We start from the raw sequence: 16,751 nt of genomic DNA on the forward strand, positions 1-16,751 counted from the left end.
AAAGGTAAATCTCTCTACAGAAGAAAGGTTTATGCCAGACTAACTTTTGTATAATATGGATCAATATATAAAGGATGGCATGATGCATGTGGTGCGTGATGCCAACATTAAGGAGCACTTTGCCCCTGTGTGCGCATTAAAACATACTTCATACACAGTGACAGCTAGATGATATACAGTGGAGGCTGGTACATTTCTGAACTGAAGAGGCTTAAATGTTTGTGCCAATTATTCAGGAGGGTTGCTTGAGGGGGTTTCTCAATCCCAAGAACATTTCAGAAACATTGGGTTAATATTATGCATTTTAAAGCACTTTCTTTGTAAAATTGGGTAGAAATCCACAGTTTGCAAATGACTTTGTATGGAAGCACATGGAAAAACCAAATAACCAACCATGCACAGGAACATTTTCCAATACATGCCATGCCGCCTTTGCACAAAACATAAGTTAGTATAAATATATATTTATGCTGGTTGTTCCCATGTATGTCCATGCAGGCTGCACCAATATATGCCATTATAACCATGTACAGACTCCCAGTCAGTAAAAATGCCATGCCACAGAAAGTATGTCCAGGCTGACTGAGCACCATAGGTGTTATTACTGCCTAGATTGGCCTAAATTCAATATGGGCCAATTTAGCCAAGTAGTATTTTTGCCTTAACCTTGATGCATCGTCCTGCGCATTAAGGGTAAAGCAAAACAAGCACTGGCAAAGCTAACAGTTTGAGCTTTCATGTAGGCATGGGATAGGCACTGCTGTATTGGTATTAACTGGCCATTGTGGTAGCAGGTGCAAACTGGTTTGAGTACCTGTGCATCTACTAACAGTGCCTGGCAAATGCCTAATACTTCTGCACAAGCCAAAACGTTTGGATTTGCCAATGTTTGTTTTGAACAAGACTTCAGTGAAAGACACACAGGGTGCAACACCATTGAGCAGATCAAGCTCTAGCCCCCTCACAAAATGCTGGGCTTTGTTGACTCAACCTGGCTGCATCAGCGGCGCTAGCCCTTGACTTTTTGAGGCAGAATGCCTCTTTCGGTGTGTTGCCAGCTGATAGCACTTGTTAAGGAGCAGCAGCAGCATCAAACATGCAGAGAACACAAACCTATCCGTGCTATATCAACAGACTAACTTTGATAAAGCCAAAGTTTTAACTTCTGGTCTCAGCTTTTAGATAGCCCACCTCTCCAGACATTAGAATAGTATTATGAAAGTAAACGGCCTCTGAATTAGGGTGAAAGGTACAACTTGTGGTCAAAGGGAAGGTGAAAAAGCTATTCAGCTTCCCAGCTAGGCTTATGGAATTGGAAGGAAAGTGGGAGCAGTGCTGGTTAAAGATGTGTCAGGGCTGGTGGGGGTCCATTTCTTTGTGATGTATGGGGGACTCCCCTGGTCTTACAGATTGGAAAAATAGGGCAAGGTATCTGTGGAGTACTTAAATCAATAATGAAGTTAAACTAATACTGCCAGGTGGTTACAAGCTGCAGCTTTTCAGTAGGTGTATAAGACTGCCAGCATGGGGTCAGCTACTTATGGGCCCATTTCAACTGCAAACGGTGAAAGACCCAGACTCCCCACATTGGCCCTACTCACTATCCGCTTTCAAAACAGTCATCCACCCACTGCCTTGTGGCCAATGCTGGATTGTCTTTTATGGACTTCATTGATTCACGGTGCGTCACCCTTTCTCAACTCTCATGCTGGACTTCCTTTGCAGCTTGCACTCTTGGTGTCCCTGAATCATGCTGTTCCCATTATCATCCTGTATCCTGGCATGCAAAATAATGTGTTACTACTGACTTCTGCAATTGTATTCGCTCTTCCCTCTTACTTCTCCACTCTTTTTGACTGCTTACTCTCTGTTCTCTCCTCCTCTCCCTTTTCCTATCTTCTCCCCTCCTCCCCTTACTTTCTTCTATGCACTTACCCTATCAGAATTGTGCCTGGACCTAGTATGATAGCTACCTCGTCTGTCTCCTCCCCTTCCTTTACTTGCCCCCCCCTCCAGCACTATCTGAAATGTCATCAGGCCTAGTAGGATAGTCGCTTGTTTTGTTCCTCCCCTCCCTTTCTGCATCCCTCTCCCTCACCTTTTGTTTTTCTCCGGCTCTTCCAGAAATGTCATAGGGCCTAGTACAGTAGTCGCGTGTCTGTTTCCATTTCTTTCCCACTCTCCCCATCCCTTCCTTATCTATGTCTTAGCGCTTGCACTATCTGAAATGTCGTCAGGCCGAGTATGATTGTTAATTTCACATCCTTACTGTTCATGGCATGTAAGAATGTCACTGTATTTTCCCTTGTTCCCTCCCTTACCTTGAAGCACTTTGAGACACATTGGGCCTCATTCCGAGTTCGGAGGTAACCACGCCGCTATGGCTGCCTCCGAACTCGTCCAAACTCCGGCCTGGTGAATAGAGCAATTACCGGTCCATTCCAAGGTCAGAGGGACCGGTAATTCCCCATTAACCAGGGCCATTCCCCATTCCCATTTGAGCCCCCATAGGGCTCAATGGGAAGGCGGCAATAACGGTACCGTAAATTACAGTACCGTTATTGACCCCGGAGTCCCTTTGCGGGTCCCGTCCTTAACGCCTGCTAAAAGCAGGCGTTAAGGAAGGACTCGCAAAGGGAACTCGTAGTAGGGCGGTAAGGGTTTAACAGCACCAGTCTCGGTACCGGTGACCGTTAACCCTTACCGCCCTACTCGGAATGAGGCCCATTGTGTATAGGCACTATAGAAATAAACTATCATATGAGAAACCTCGTTCTCACAGCAGTGTGACATTTCAGAAATGAAGGAGAGAGTTAGTTGCTTCTAACATTGAAGCTTCACAGAATAGTCTCATTCGAATGTGGAAAGATGTTAGATGTCCCCACACAAGTAAGTTTGCCCCTCCCTTACAGCCCCTGAAGTTAGCGCCTCTCCCAACATTTGAAGTGTTAGTCCAACCCCCCCAACCCCTTTTGGCCCCCCAACAGTTTAGCCTATGTGCACTTCTGATGCCATGACTCCACCCCTTAATTAAGTGGCCTGAATTAGGGGTGGAATTGCACACACATACACATTCAACACTTTCACCCATGCATGCATCCACCAGTCACAGAACTTACATGCACGTAAACATAAAACCCTGAACAGCATTGACTCAAACGTAAACATCAACATGCACGTATGTATTCATACACATATACATACTCATTTAATTTAAATGCACATATATACACATTCAATTTAAAATAAAAAACACTTACTTTACCTCCATGCTCCTTTCAAAAGCACCCGGGCAGCCACGGCACTCCAACATGTAGACATGCTGCCTGACAGGAGAGAACTCCTCTCCTATCAGTCAGCGTGGTCACGCTGAGCAACATGAACACACAGACTGACAGGGTAGGAGTCCTCTCTTGTCATTCAGCATGTCTACGTTGTTAACTGCCCTGCTGTCGTCCATTATTTTGCTGTTTGTTGCTGAGCCAAACGGCTTTGTAACAAACAGCAAATTCATTGCTGGGGCAGAGGGCAAACAGCACAGTCCCTCGTGTAAATAATGGACACGGGTGGACTGTGCTGCTTTCTACTAAGGAGAGGGTGCCGTGAGGCCCACCACATGCGTGAGGCCCGGGGCAGTTTGCCCCTGCTGCCCCCCCATTGTGACGGCCCTGTGCTCAGCTCTAAATGTGGATCAAAGAATCTGCAGAGAAAAACTGCATCCCATGCATGCAAAGAAGACAGATCATCACATGCACACATTCTGCAAGTAATGAGAGTGCAATGCCACAGGAGATCCTCTTGGCCTGTGTCATGGAAGGAGAAGAAAAATAACGGGAATGGTAGATCCGTGCTCTCAACATTTGGTCGCAGGAGATTTCGTCGTTTTTTTGCAACACATTTTGTCTCATATATATGTGGGAGGTTGGTTTAGGGGACTAATTAATGTAGGGCGTTGAAGGGTGGGTTGTAGGGGGTCTCCCTCAGCATATATATGTGGCAAAATACACATGACTAAATACAGATTTGACGAAATCTCCCACGATCAAAGACCTGATTCATGGAATTATCTGCGTGGAAAATAGGGACTTTGCACGCCAAACTGCGTCCATAATCCTGTTTGTCGATTCACAGAATCGACTGTGCAGCCCTCTTTGGTACTTTCCAGGGACTTTGCGCAGGCGCAGCACGTCTCTGCGAGTGGCCTAGTGCCTTGCACGAGACACCACACAAAGCATGGGTGTGGCTTGCGCAGAGGGCAGGGAAGGGGGCGGAACTTGGAAAATTAGGAAGAACAAGGGAAATATGGCCATTAACAGGAATGGCCAGCAGACTGTCCATCCGATGCTCACTATTGCATGGAACGATACGTATTCATGGATCTGACCACGCAACCTCTCAGCTGGGAAATGGCCACGCAAAGCCCTCATATTATCCAACATCCGAAGGCAGGTGTACAGACACTTGTGCATATGATTCACTGTGCACAGGTAAGATCGGGTGTCAGATTTTGGGGTGCACGCATATAGCCAGGGTTTTGATCTAACTTCGGAATGCACATGCACACTGTAGCGGGGTGCAGGAACGGTTTACGGGGGTCGGCACGCAGATTTCCTGAGTTTTACCCAAGTTATGAACTACTGTATGTATGTTGTTGGGTTTATGGTAACTGTTATTGGGCCAATGCGCAGGATCCCAGAGATGCAGGCCTTATTGCGGGGGACGCCATGCACTGTTTGAAGGGTGCATCTATTCACGGCCGGGGGAGCATGCAAAGGTGGTTGTTCTGTCAGTTTTTGCTTTGCCTGGGGGGCGTATGAGGGGTGTTCCGGCCGCGACTTGCGTATGCTGTTACTTTGCACAAACAATTCCATTAATACACAAAACGCGCATTTTTTTATTGTTCTGTGTGCAAGGCCGCACATTGTCCTTATCGGCGCATGGCCCTTATGGGATGAATGCACACTTTTACATGAATCGGGCCCCAAAAGTTTTCGATCAAATTAACCCAAGCCAGAATAACTGTCATCAACCTCAGCATCCTAAAGGGAAATGCAGATGTGGATACTGAGGTGGATAATGAATATACTGCTTGCATGCATGAACAAACACAGTGATGTGAGCTGCCACATGCACACGCGGGTGACTATGGGCCTCATTAGGACCCTGGCGGAGAGGGTATTACGCCAGCGTAGTGCATGGCGTACCTCTCCGCCATACTACGAGTTCCCGTAGCGCCATGGAGGTTTTCTCCGCCTGGTTTTACCAGCCGGAGAAAACCATGGCGCTACGGGACCTCGTTGTTAATTACGCCACCGTATTTTACGGTGGCGTAATTAACTCCTTCCCCACTCCCATTATACCCTATGGGGCGAAAATGGGAATGGGGAAGGGCAGAATGGGGATTGGGGATTTACCGCTCCGCCGAGGTCGGAATGGGGCGGTAAATCCGCCAACCCCCATGGCGCTATCGGCGGCTTTCCGCCATGCTTCGCGGTGCATTTAGCACCGCGAAGTCCGCCTGGGTCGTAATGAGGCCCTATGTATGCTACATATGCACTGGAGTTACACCCATGTGGATGTGGCAAGTATAATTAATTGAAATGCATCATCCCTATTGTCCCCTTCAAACAAGGCAGCAGGTATGTAATGTAACTTGCCTTGTGCATATGTCCTGAATGCCATGTAGTGCGGCCTCATGGCAGAATCTCTACTAATCAGCAATTGGGTCTGTAGGGACAGTCGACTGATAAAAGTGATGTGCAAAGGCAAGATGTCTGAAATCATGACAGAGCAACATGGCATAATGACATGGCTTACCTGGCTGATGCATAAGCTCCGTTTATGCTATACTGGTGTTGTGTCCGGACCACGCATCCCGGCTTCATGGTCGCCCAATCAATATGATGATTGGCTGCCTAGCCGTCCCCTGCTGTTTGATTTCCCATATTTGATCAACACTGTTAATTTATAATTCTGATATGAATGATACGTTCCTAATAATAATTTATGTTGTTACAGTTTTCATTGTTTTCGCCAAAATCAAGGATTAAAAGGTCACCTCGAGCTGATCAGAAACATTGGGAACCTGACCCTGTTTATAAAATGCTTCTCCTATCCTACTTATAGTTGAGCGTGTATGTAAAATAGGTTCAGGCAGTTTAATAGAGCTGAACCTGATTTTATTTTGGAGCTATTGAGAACTAAAAGTTAATTACAAGAAGTCTATTTATATTCAGAAGGATTTGTACCAATTAACCTTTAAAATGTAATCAGGCTGAAATCAGTAACACCAAACTTTATGTGGCAAGTTCCGTTACCCTTCAAACTAACTCTCTCTCTCTCTCTCTCTCTCTTTATCTCTCTCTCTCTTTCTCTCGCTTGCTCTCTTTTCATCTTTCTCATTACCTTTTTCTCTTGCAAATATGCATGATCACACATACATACAGGTTCAAACACAACATACAGTCACCTCTCACTTCCATGCTCTTGCACTCGTCCACAGACGCACACAAACCTGCACATACTAACCTCTTACACACATATTCCCACATACATGCATTCATGCATTCATGCATTCAAACATAATTCGATATCACACACACACATTTCACACAACAGACAGCACATTTTTCACCATGTTTTTACTTTTTTCTCTCCAAAAAGTAGCGTTCTCAATTGTATAAGGCGATACGACATCAACAGTAGCCTGAAAAAATGTTAGGATTACTATAAAGTTGCAGTGGAAATTAAAGTTTCTGAACGAGAAACATAGCCTCTCACACGGCAAGTTAAACATTAACTGACATGTCAGAACTACGTTATAATACTGAATGTAACTATACAATGGTTGTAATCTACGTGGTAGTAAAAGTAGGAGGTCGTTTATGGTCCAAGCAGAAATCAAAAAATGAAAAAAAGCAAGTAAGTATGTTTCTAATCATTTCAGAAGCATGTTTGGTTCTATTTGAGCTGCTCCCGACTTTGGTATTTTTAGTGATCTACATGTGGGGCCACATTTGCTGTATGCTACATCCAGGAGTGCTTTTGCTGTAGTCATCATTTGCCATTTTTTCGAAGTTATTATGGGACAATTGAAAATCATGTTTTAGAAATCACCAAAGAAAGCGTTTCAAAGTAAATAAATAAATAAATAAATGGATACGTGCGTTGCTAAACTGGCACACCACTAAACAATCGAGGGGCAAAGTATATATTTTACAGAGTACAAAGAGAAACATCTTCCTTTTGCAAGCAACGTCAACTTAATTGAAAATGATTACACCAGTTGAGAGAAACAAACATCTGCAGATTGTGCTGTAGTCATTACTCACAATCTGTGGATTGGTACATGTGGATCCCAAGGCGCATGCGCCCTCCGTGTAACATTATGCATCAATGTTGTTTCGCCATACAGGGTCAAGTGGACACTGGAGTATTAGTGGTGATTTTGAAAAACAAGTTATCAATAATGCCTGGGCAGAAACAGTGAGTCCTAGAGGGGTATGTCTGGGTGGTGACCCCATATTGTACATTTATAGAGGATTACCAAGCAAGGTCTCGGGACAATAGCTCAGCAGAAACGCGCTCACCTTGGAAGCAAAACGAGTGGAACAACACAGGTTCGATTCCGGGATTAAGCGCGTTATAAATAACCTCTCATATCATAAGGAATAAATGCCAATACCTCATTCTTGTTGGTAGGATGGTGCTCCAGTAAATAACCTCTCATATCATAAGGAATGAATGGCAATACCTCATTCTTTTTGGTAGGATGGTGCTCAAGTAAATAACCTCTCATATCATAAGGAATGATTCTTTTTGGTAGGATGGTGCTCCAGTAAATAACCTCTCATATCATAAGGAATACATTCCAATACCTCATTCTTTTTGGTAGGATGGTGCTCCAGTAAATAACCTCTCATATCATAAGAGATAAATGCCAATACCTCATTCTTTTTGGTAGGATGGTGCTCCAGTTCTGTATGTTTCTTTGCATTCTGCCACGTGTAGACCTTGGTTACCCGTGATATATCGAGGACTACAATTCTGAGAATGAAAAGTATAAAAGAAAACCGGTCTGCCTTCTGCCGACTGCAATGGCACAGGGTGGCATGAATTATAGAGAAGGTGGTACATTTTGTGGATGGATCTATGAAGACTTTTTAGGAAATCTTCAAAGCTTTGTGTTTGTATTTTTTGTGAACAGTAAAGATTTCATTGAATTGATATTTTATTTCTATCGTGCTCATATACAAGTGTTACAAAGCGCGACAATGCAAGGGAGGGGAACAGGGGAGAACAAAACAATGATCTTACTAGGCCCAGTGACATTGTGAACGTGCAAGTGTCTGGGGGAGTAGGAGAGGAAAAGTGCAAGGAAGGGGGGAGAAGTGGAAAGTGCAGAGCAAAAGGAGAACAGAATAAATAATAATAAATAAATAAATAATAAAAGCAACAAAAGTGGTAGTGCAGCCAGCAAGAGGCAAGTGCTGAGGTTAAGGCAGCAGAAAGGGTAGGTCAGATACGTGATATATCTGCAGAGGTGAGTGCCTCTTTCTTAGACTGATTACAGCCTCGGCCCTCCACACTATAGTGACACACTGAGTCATGTGTCCTCAGGCGATAGCTTGGTTGGGTGCAAATAAAGCAGCATTCATGGCAGAGGATGCTGTGCACAGTTCGCAGGGCATTATGATGTGGTGTAGTGCAGTTCTCACCGAGCACAGTGTTGTACTGTTGTCTGGTGATGAGAAATGGGTACAGTACAATCTCCGCCCATGCGGTTTATCGTGTGCTAATGCACACACTTTTGTGACGCATATATGTGATTTTTTTTATTTTTTATATTATCTGGTGACCCTTGATTTATTCACGGCTGAATGAGAAGGACAAAGGCCATATTGCAATACAATGTAATTGCGAGTTCTGCATCTGGTAAATACCATTAAGGTATGCTACAAAAGTGGACATTCAGACTAGTGCCCCATTACCACCAAGCCTGCAGTAATGTTATTTACGGGATGTGATGCATTAAGAACACTGCATCTGATAATAGCAGAAGTTACCAGAACCCGGAAAGACTGACTTTCCACAATAAAATACATGAGGCAGCAGACAGAACAGGCACACCATCCATCCACATTCTCAGCCCCAATCATCCACAATGTGTTGCAAATAAGATATCATGATATCATTGAGTACCAATTTCGGTTGGGTGATATTGTATGTACATATATGCTCTGTAAAGCGCTTTGGATTAAGGCACTATATTAATAACACATCATTATCATTATACCAGGGTGGTGGGGGAGGAAAGGGAGGTGGTGGCAGTCAGAGCACGCTGGAATTCAATTAGGAGCTCCATATGCTTGCTGATGACAATACCAAGGCTGTTGGGTCATCTGAAGGCAAAACCTCCCCCAGCCAAAAAGAGCACATCTGTGGGATTGGATGTGGAATGAGGTGCAGCAATGTCCACTTTTCCAAGGTCCATTAAGGAAATACATAATCACTGGGATGCCCTGAAGTACTGTGTGCATAAAACTATCAACAATTGCAGTCAGGCGTGCAATCGTTGAGTCATTCATGCGCCCATGGGAGAAGAAGACTGCACATGTGGTTAACATAACTGGGATCAAAGAAACAGGTGATGCAGAGGTTGGCATGTCAATCAAGTACTTGCTGGTGAATACACCTTCTGTGTGAAATACAGCAATGTGTGTGTAACACAACCCAAAAATACAGACGAAGGGGGATGCATCACATGAAAGGGAAGAGTTGTAAGTGGTTTCAACCCAGCACTCCACCTAAGTCAATGCCTAGCGTGTGATACACAGCTGGAACCCTTAATTATATATTTTTGTCTATAAATTCTTTTATTTCTGAATGATGTATCCTTATATCACGCCCCTCTCTTTGAATTCCCGCCGGTCTCACTGAACCAGAAAGCAGGCTGTTTTGCAAAGTTAAAAGATTTATTTTATGGATTTGCACAAGATATATCACTCTATTTAATATTTATACAATGATCACCAATGGGGTGATGTTACAATCAACAATCTCTTTAATCAGAAGGAGTATGGATAGGAAAAATAATGCAGTGTAGAATAATACTTTGTGTGGGTTCAGTCAAATGCAAGGTCACTCTTTCCCCCTCCACACTACTCAATCCGCCCAATATGCAAGATAAGGAGATGGAAGGAGAGAAAACAGGTTTCAGGAATGCACACTCAACAAATGCAGTTTCAATCCCAATTTCCCCCCAGCAAACTCAGAGAGAAACAGGAATGATTGCAAACAGGTCAAATGCTTTTGAATGTGGCTTTGAATGTATGGTTAGAAACACTGAAAAATGGATTTCATTCACTAAATTGGATTCAAAACTAGTGGGAGCAGCTTTGTATGGTATCAGATAAACGCTAGAAGTGATTATTGAGTCACTAGCAGATTGAACACTTAATTCTGAGGTCGGATGCAAAGAACATCTGTTTTACACGTGATGAAATTGAGCCAAACAAAACATTTTCGGCAAACATTTCTGCGCGCGAGAAGCACGATTGCGGAAAAACTAGAAAGAGTTGGAATGCGGTTTCAGATTCGTTGGAAAGCTGAGGATGTTAGCTTCAATTTAGTTTCTAGCATACACAGTACGGAAGTTACAGAGGTTTTAGTAGAGGTTGGTTTTTCTCAGAAAGAGTCAACATTTTCAAATGAAAGATGCTCTTTTGAATCTACAAACAACATTTCTTTACACTAGGGAGTCTATGATGCCACAAGCTACACGACAGCACAGCCACCAATCCAGCGACATCTCCCGATTGTTTCTACCTGCCGAGATGCTTGTCTTTCTTCAGCAAATATATTAGCGCAAAGATGATTCTAACACAACTATTATCAAATGAATATAGGGATGAGAGAAAGATTCAGGAAAGACAAAAGATTTTCTACAATGCAGTTCTGGATATGATAGAAGGGTTTGGATAGGATTACTTATGAATAAGATACAGGCTAGGGACAATTCTATGCTATAGATACTAACTACTCCTGTTTGGAATGGGCCCGTCAGGGATCTGGTCAAAGATTTCTGGACTGGAATTCTGCTAGCCCACCGGACGGAATTCAGGGCGCTCGGGTTCTTCACTCAGCACGGCACTCTGGACACTGCACGACACTCTGGACTGGATCTGACGGGTTCATTCTGGGTTGCAGCTATCTGGTTACAGCTCTGCTCTACTGGTTTGGATCTCTGGATTCTAGCAAGAATTCTTGGCAAGAAAGCAGAAACAGCACAGCCAGGCTGTTCTTTTTGTTGTGCCCCTTGGAGGTCTGGGGTAAAATCTGGTTTAAAGATTTTAAAGGCCAAGCTGAGAAGGGTTTAGCTTTGGAATTAGGCCTCTCTGCTTTCAAAGTTCTGGAGTTTTGGATATGGATTTCCTCTTGCAAAGTGCTCCGCCAGCATTCAGTTGATGGGTGAAGGTGTGTCTGTCTCTAGATCCTAAACTGTCTCTATTTATGTATTTCCCAAAGGGGTGGGTAGGTTGAATTATAATAGGCCACCCTCTAGGAATCCTATTGATTAGTGTCTGTCCTCTCCTCTGTTTTGAGAAGAAATTCTGGTGTCATGATGATGCTGTATTTTACAACCCAGGGAGAACCTCCCCTTTGTTTCTGCACAGTAAATCTATTTTTCATATAAAGCATACTTACAATATTACCAACTTGCTAGCAATAACACATTTACATCACAGATTTAGTGGAGCAAGTATTCATCCCAGTTCCATCTCAGTGAGAGCTTTACTTCAGATTTGACAGTTTTTCATGCTTTTGGTTGGGTACCCAGGGTCAGATTTGTCCACATTTTTATACATATATGTGCATGACATCTGGGCATAATCCTGTGAAGATTCATATTTCTAGCATCGTCACAATTGCTACAAAATCAAAATTTCTGTAGTCATGTCTCTGACCATAGCACAGAGTTCTAAGTAGTTTCAAAATGTGACCAGGAATTAACAACACTATATTTTACAGATTTGTACAATTTTGCACAGTTCTCTGTGAGTCTTTTTCAAAAAGATACTTACTTGTGGGTTAAGGATACACATATCTGTCTGTCCCGCCCCCCAAAGTTTTGCTGGGCCAAGAGAAATCCAGGCCTCTCTTTCTGCTGGCAGTAGTTTCTGTTGACACTTGAATTTGCATACCCTTTCAATCCAGGTAGTCTATTGTCTCTCCCCAGAGCAACAGAGCAAAATCTCCTCCCACTTCATTAACATCCGACTGAGAGTTCCTGGGGCAGAGAGGAGAAGGAAGACACCTTTTGTTTGGGACACACTGTGGAATTTGCCTTTGAAGTTCTGTGGCTGACATCAGAGGTTACTTTAAAGTAAATTGTTACATTGTTCTTTGTTGAAATTAAAGTTACAATTTTAAAAACAGGCAAACATATCTCCAATTACAGTCTTTTTCAACATAGAAATTAAATAGTGGCAAACTATATTGCTTTTGATGACAAGTCTCTTCTTTTCAACAATTTGATTTGAATGCACCTGTTTAAACTCCTAATGTACTTAACTGACAGCTTTGATGCAGGCAGGCAGTGGTACTGCGCCCATATCCTCGCCGATTTTCCCAGGCAAGCATTTTTTTTACTGTGGATATTCTTGTGATGAAATCTGCTTCTCCTGACATTGTGTGCTTCTGGTGATTCCTTAAATAAGTTGATGGTTAACACTCAGCAAGGATGTTGGATCTTTTCTGATGTTTGGGAACCATTATTTTGCAATTTCAACAGCCAAGGAAAAATGCCCTTCTGGGTTTCCTTGCAATGAAGCACTGCCTTTTCAGGAAGTTCCATTTCCCTCTGTGGGCAGCCCAATGACACGTTTTATCTGTGTGGTGTCCTGTTCTACCACTGACACAGGCAAAGTAGATTGGCAGCCAACTTTTCCGGTTTCACTGCGCACTTCTCAGTGGTTTTAGCGCGCACATGGCTTTTTGCAGCCATTCTGTTGGTTCTGGTGAAAGCAGCGCACATTGATGTCGCAGGGCAGAGCCTATTGGGTCAATCTATCCCACAAGCCCCCCGTCGCGATTTGGCGTTGGTCGTCCATCAATGGGAAGACGCGAGATTGGGATGATCAGTTTCTGGTTCAAATGTCAAAATTCATCAGCTTCTCCCATCAGTGGTGGATCGACCAGTTCTCCTCGCCAAGTCCTGATGTGAGTATGGAGCGATACCCCGGGCCACTTGGATCTTTCCTTCCGGTCCGTGGGTGCTCCTTCTTGGTTTTAGTCTCCATGGTTTCCAATTCTAGGATGACAAAGCAAAAGCATATTTATAGACATTTCCCCACCACTATTGATGTAGTGGGGCAGACACATACATTTGGCATATCAGGCAGACCCTCCAGTTTATAGTGATTTTGCGATCCCGCAAAATGCAGCAAAAATTTGGCTGTTTTTGCAAAAAAGCGCAAAACAGCCGTTTTTGCAAAAACACCCACAAAAATGTCAATTTTTGTAAAAAAATAATAATTTTAAACTCAAGGGACCAAGGGGCTCCACTCTTATTTTCTGGACTCAAGAAATGAAATGTGCAAGCACATTTCATCACTTGAGCAAAAAAAAAAAAAAGAGCAGTCGATCCACAAAGGACATCTGAATAGACACTTCTTATATGCGCCCATTCAGATGTCCTTTTTCACCCCTTTGCACAAATCAGGGGCATTTCTGCCCATTTAAAAGTGCATCCCAAATTGACAAGCAAGATGTGCTTTTAAATGTGCACAAATTGTAGGCCACTTTATGTGTCCACTTTACCTGCATGATGGGTGCCACTGCTTTACAGGGTCTTAAATGACCCTGCTGACTCATGCAATACTTAAACATTTTTTTTTTTAAGTGTGACAGCTGCTGTCTCACTTACATTTCTGGTTCCCAAATGGGGTAGAAATGTGTTTTTTTGGGTTGCATTTTACAGTGGCACGAACCTTAAGGGCCAGTTACGGTGAAATGCACGGGGAGCCTGTAGACCATTGTCGGGAGAGTGTTTTTAACACAAACGTATTCAAGGTGGCTGGCCAGCGCATCATTTGCACTACAGCTCTGCCCCGTGGAAGGCGCCGGTCACCTTTGAGATTAAGGTGGCCTGCTCATTTCCAAAAATCGGTTTTTCGACGTATTACATATCTATGACAGTAATCACCACAGCTGTGCTGCTTCGGAAAATCTTTCGCCGTATGTGCCCTGCGTCGATGACGTCGATACGCCGTCCTCGAGGACCTCCTCCGATGGCCGACGTCACCAGATGTTATAAGTAGGAGGCACAACGCCCGTAGCCTCAGTTCAGTTTTTTCCACGAATGTGTTCTCTTCGGAGATCTCGGCATGCCTCCACTCTTTGGAGTTTCTGTTCTTTCGGTTCTCTGAACCTGTTTGTTGTGAAGTTTATCGGGATGTCTTCCTCTTCTTCCACCCCGTGTCCAGGCTTCAAGAAGTGTGGGGACTGCGGGTCTAAGATGTCGGTGACGGACTCGCACGACGCCTGCCTCTGGTGCCTCGGGGAGGCCCACGACACGGATGATTGTGTTGACTGCCAGTCACTTACGTCCAACGCCTTGCAGGAACGTAAGAAGAAGCTGGCGGTCGGTCGGTAAGGTGTCCAAGCCCCGGAAGTCGAGGTCCACTGGGCGTTCGACAGACAATTCAAGGGGAGACTCTGCGCATTGTTGTCGTAGGTCTCAGGGGTCTCGGTCCCGGAGTGGGTCCCGCCACTCCTCTGCCTCTTTGAGGCATTCCTGGAAGCGCCATCATCGGTCGCCTTCCCCGTGTTCGTCTGAGGACTCCACCCGTCGGCGGGTTGCTCATCCCACCAAGCACGCGACTCCAGAGGAATGGGCTTCCTTCGGTAAGAAAATGTTGGTGATTCTTATATTGCAGGGCACCGGTCCGTCCGCGCCTCAGAGTGGGGTCGGGCATGTCCATACTAGAGACACGCTGGTACGTCTTCGGGCTCGGGTGGGTGGCACAATTCACGAGAAAAGTCCTGCTCGGACAAGGGGAATCGTTCTAGTCATGCCCGTAACAGGGCCTGGTCCTCGAAGCCCTCGAGACCGTGTGCACCTGTGAAGTCTTCGAAGAAGACGTCAATGCCTGTGGCGCCGAGGTTATTGAGGGACTCTCCCAAGGCTCCGCCTCTGAGGAAGTCGTCCACGCCATCGGCACCCAGGCTGTCGAAGGACACGCTCGGGGCTCTGCCCTCGAGGACTCTGTCGAAGCCGTTGATGCTGTCGGCACCGCACTCGATGTCGACGACACTTCGCTCGATGCCCTCGACGCCTTTCGAAGCAGTTTTGTCGGAGGAACCCTGTGGCATGGTGGAATCCCTTAGAAAGGCTCTTTCCAAGGCCAAACATGTCTTTGTCCCCCATTCTGTGCCCACTTTCCACCATCTTGATTATATGTATGAGGTGGATGAGGGTTCTAAGATGGGATGGTTCCTGATACGGTACCAGACGAGATTCACTCTGGACATGCGTCAGTTGCTGCACGAAGCCAGTGGTCTAGACACCTCTCCGGCGGTGGAGTTCTGTAGGCCTGAGCCTGGCACCCATGCCGAGTCCTCGTACTGGCGCCTTATGTCGAGGGTCAGCGAGTACTTGGGGTGGCCTGCTCCACCAGGGGATTTTCTGTAGGATGAGCTGACGAATATCCTCGACCAAGGTCCACCAACTGACCCAGTACTGCCGTTCCATATGGCTCTGAAAAGGAGGGTGGCCGCGGCTTGGACTGCTCCGGAGAGTCTCCCAGCAGTGGGCAATTCTTTGCCGTGAAAATACCGCCCAGCCAGTAGCGACCCCTGCTACTTGACCACGCACCCCACTCCAGAGAGTTTGGTGGTGCAGGCGGGGATGGCCCCAGCAAAGCAGGCGTTGTATCCTACCATCCCTCCTGATAGGGACGACAAGCGTTTTGATGGTTGGGCGAAGAAAGTGTTTTCTTCAGGGGGTATGGGTCTTCAGGCAGCCAACTCCGTATATGCCTTGTCACATTTCACGCATACTCTGTGGAACTGTGTTTCCTTAGCGGCAGAACATATTCCCGAAGGGGACTAACAGGATGGTTTTCTTGCTATGATACAGGATGGCAAGGATGCCATGTGTGAGGCCGTTCAGTCGGGTTTGGACATGGCAGATTGCGTCAGCCGGTCCATGGCGGCAAGCACCATAATACGCAGGTTTGCATGGTTGCGGAAGTCGGGGTTTGCTCCTGATGTGCAAGCCCGGCTCCTCAACATGCCCTTTGATGGTGTACATCTTTTTGGCAGCAAGGCTGACGAGAGTCTTGAGAGGTTGTAGAACTCAAAAGCTGCAGCAAAGTCGTTGAGCACTGCAGTTCGACAACCTCTGCCTTTTCGTCCTAGGGGACAGCAATCGATGGGGAGGTTCCTTTCGTTATTACTCATCCTTTAGTAAAGCGAGAGGAGCTGCTAGTCAAAGGGGCCACCGTAGGAGTGCCAGAGGTGGAAAACAAGGTACTCGACGTGCCAAGGCCACTCGGGCAGTTGCCTTTTTGCCCTCAGGCAATGCCGCAGCCGCTTCAGCTCAGTCATGAGGCCATGTCCCATGGTTCGCCGGTTGGGGGAAGGTTGGCACAGCATCTTGTAGAATGGCGTGCCATTACTTCAGATGTGTGGGTTCTGGAGATCATAGCCCACGGTTACTGTCTTCCCTTTCGGCGGAGGCCTCACGA

Source organism: Ambystoma mexicanum, chromosome 6p, assembly GCF_040938575.1.
Source record: "Ambystoma mexicanum isolate Mex_15411 chromosome 6p, UKY_AmexF1_1, whole genome shotgun sequence".
Classification (NCBI taxonomy): Eukaryota; Metazoa; Chordata; class Amphibia; order Caudata; family Ambystomatidae; genus Ambystoma; species Ambystoma mexicanum.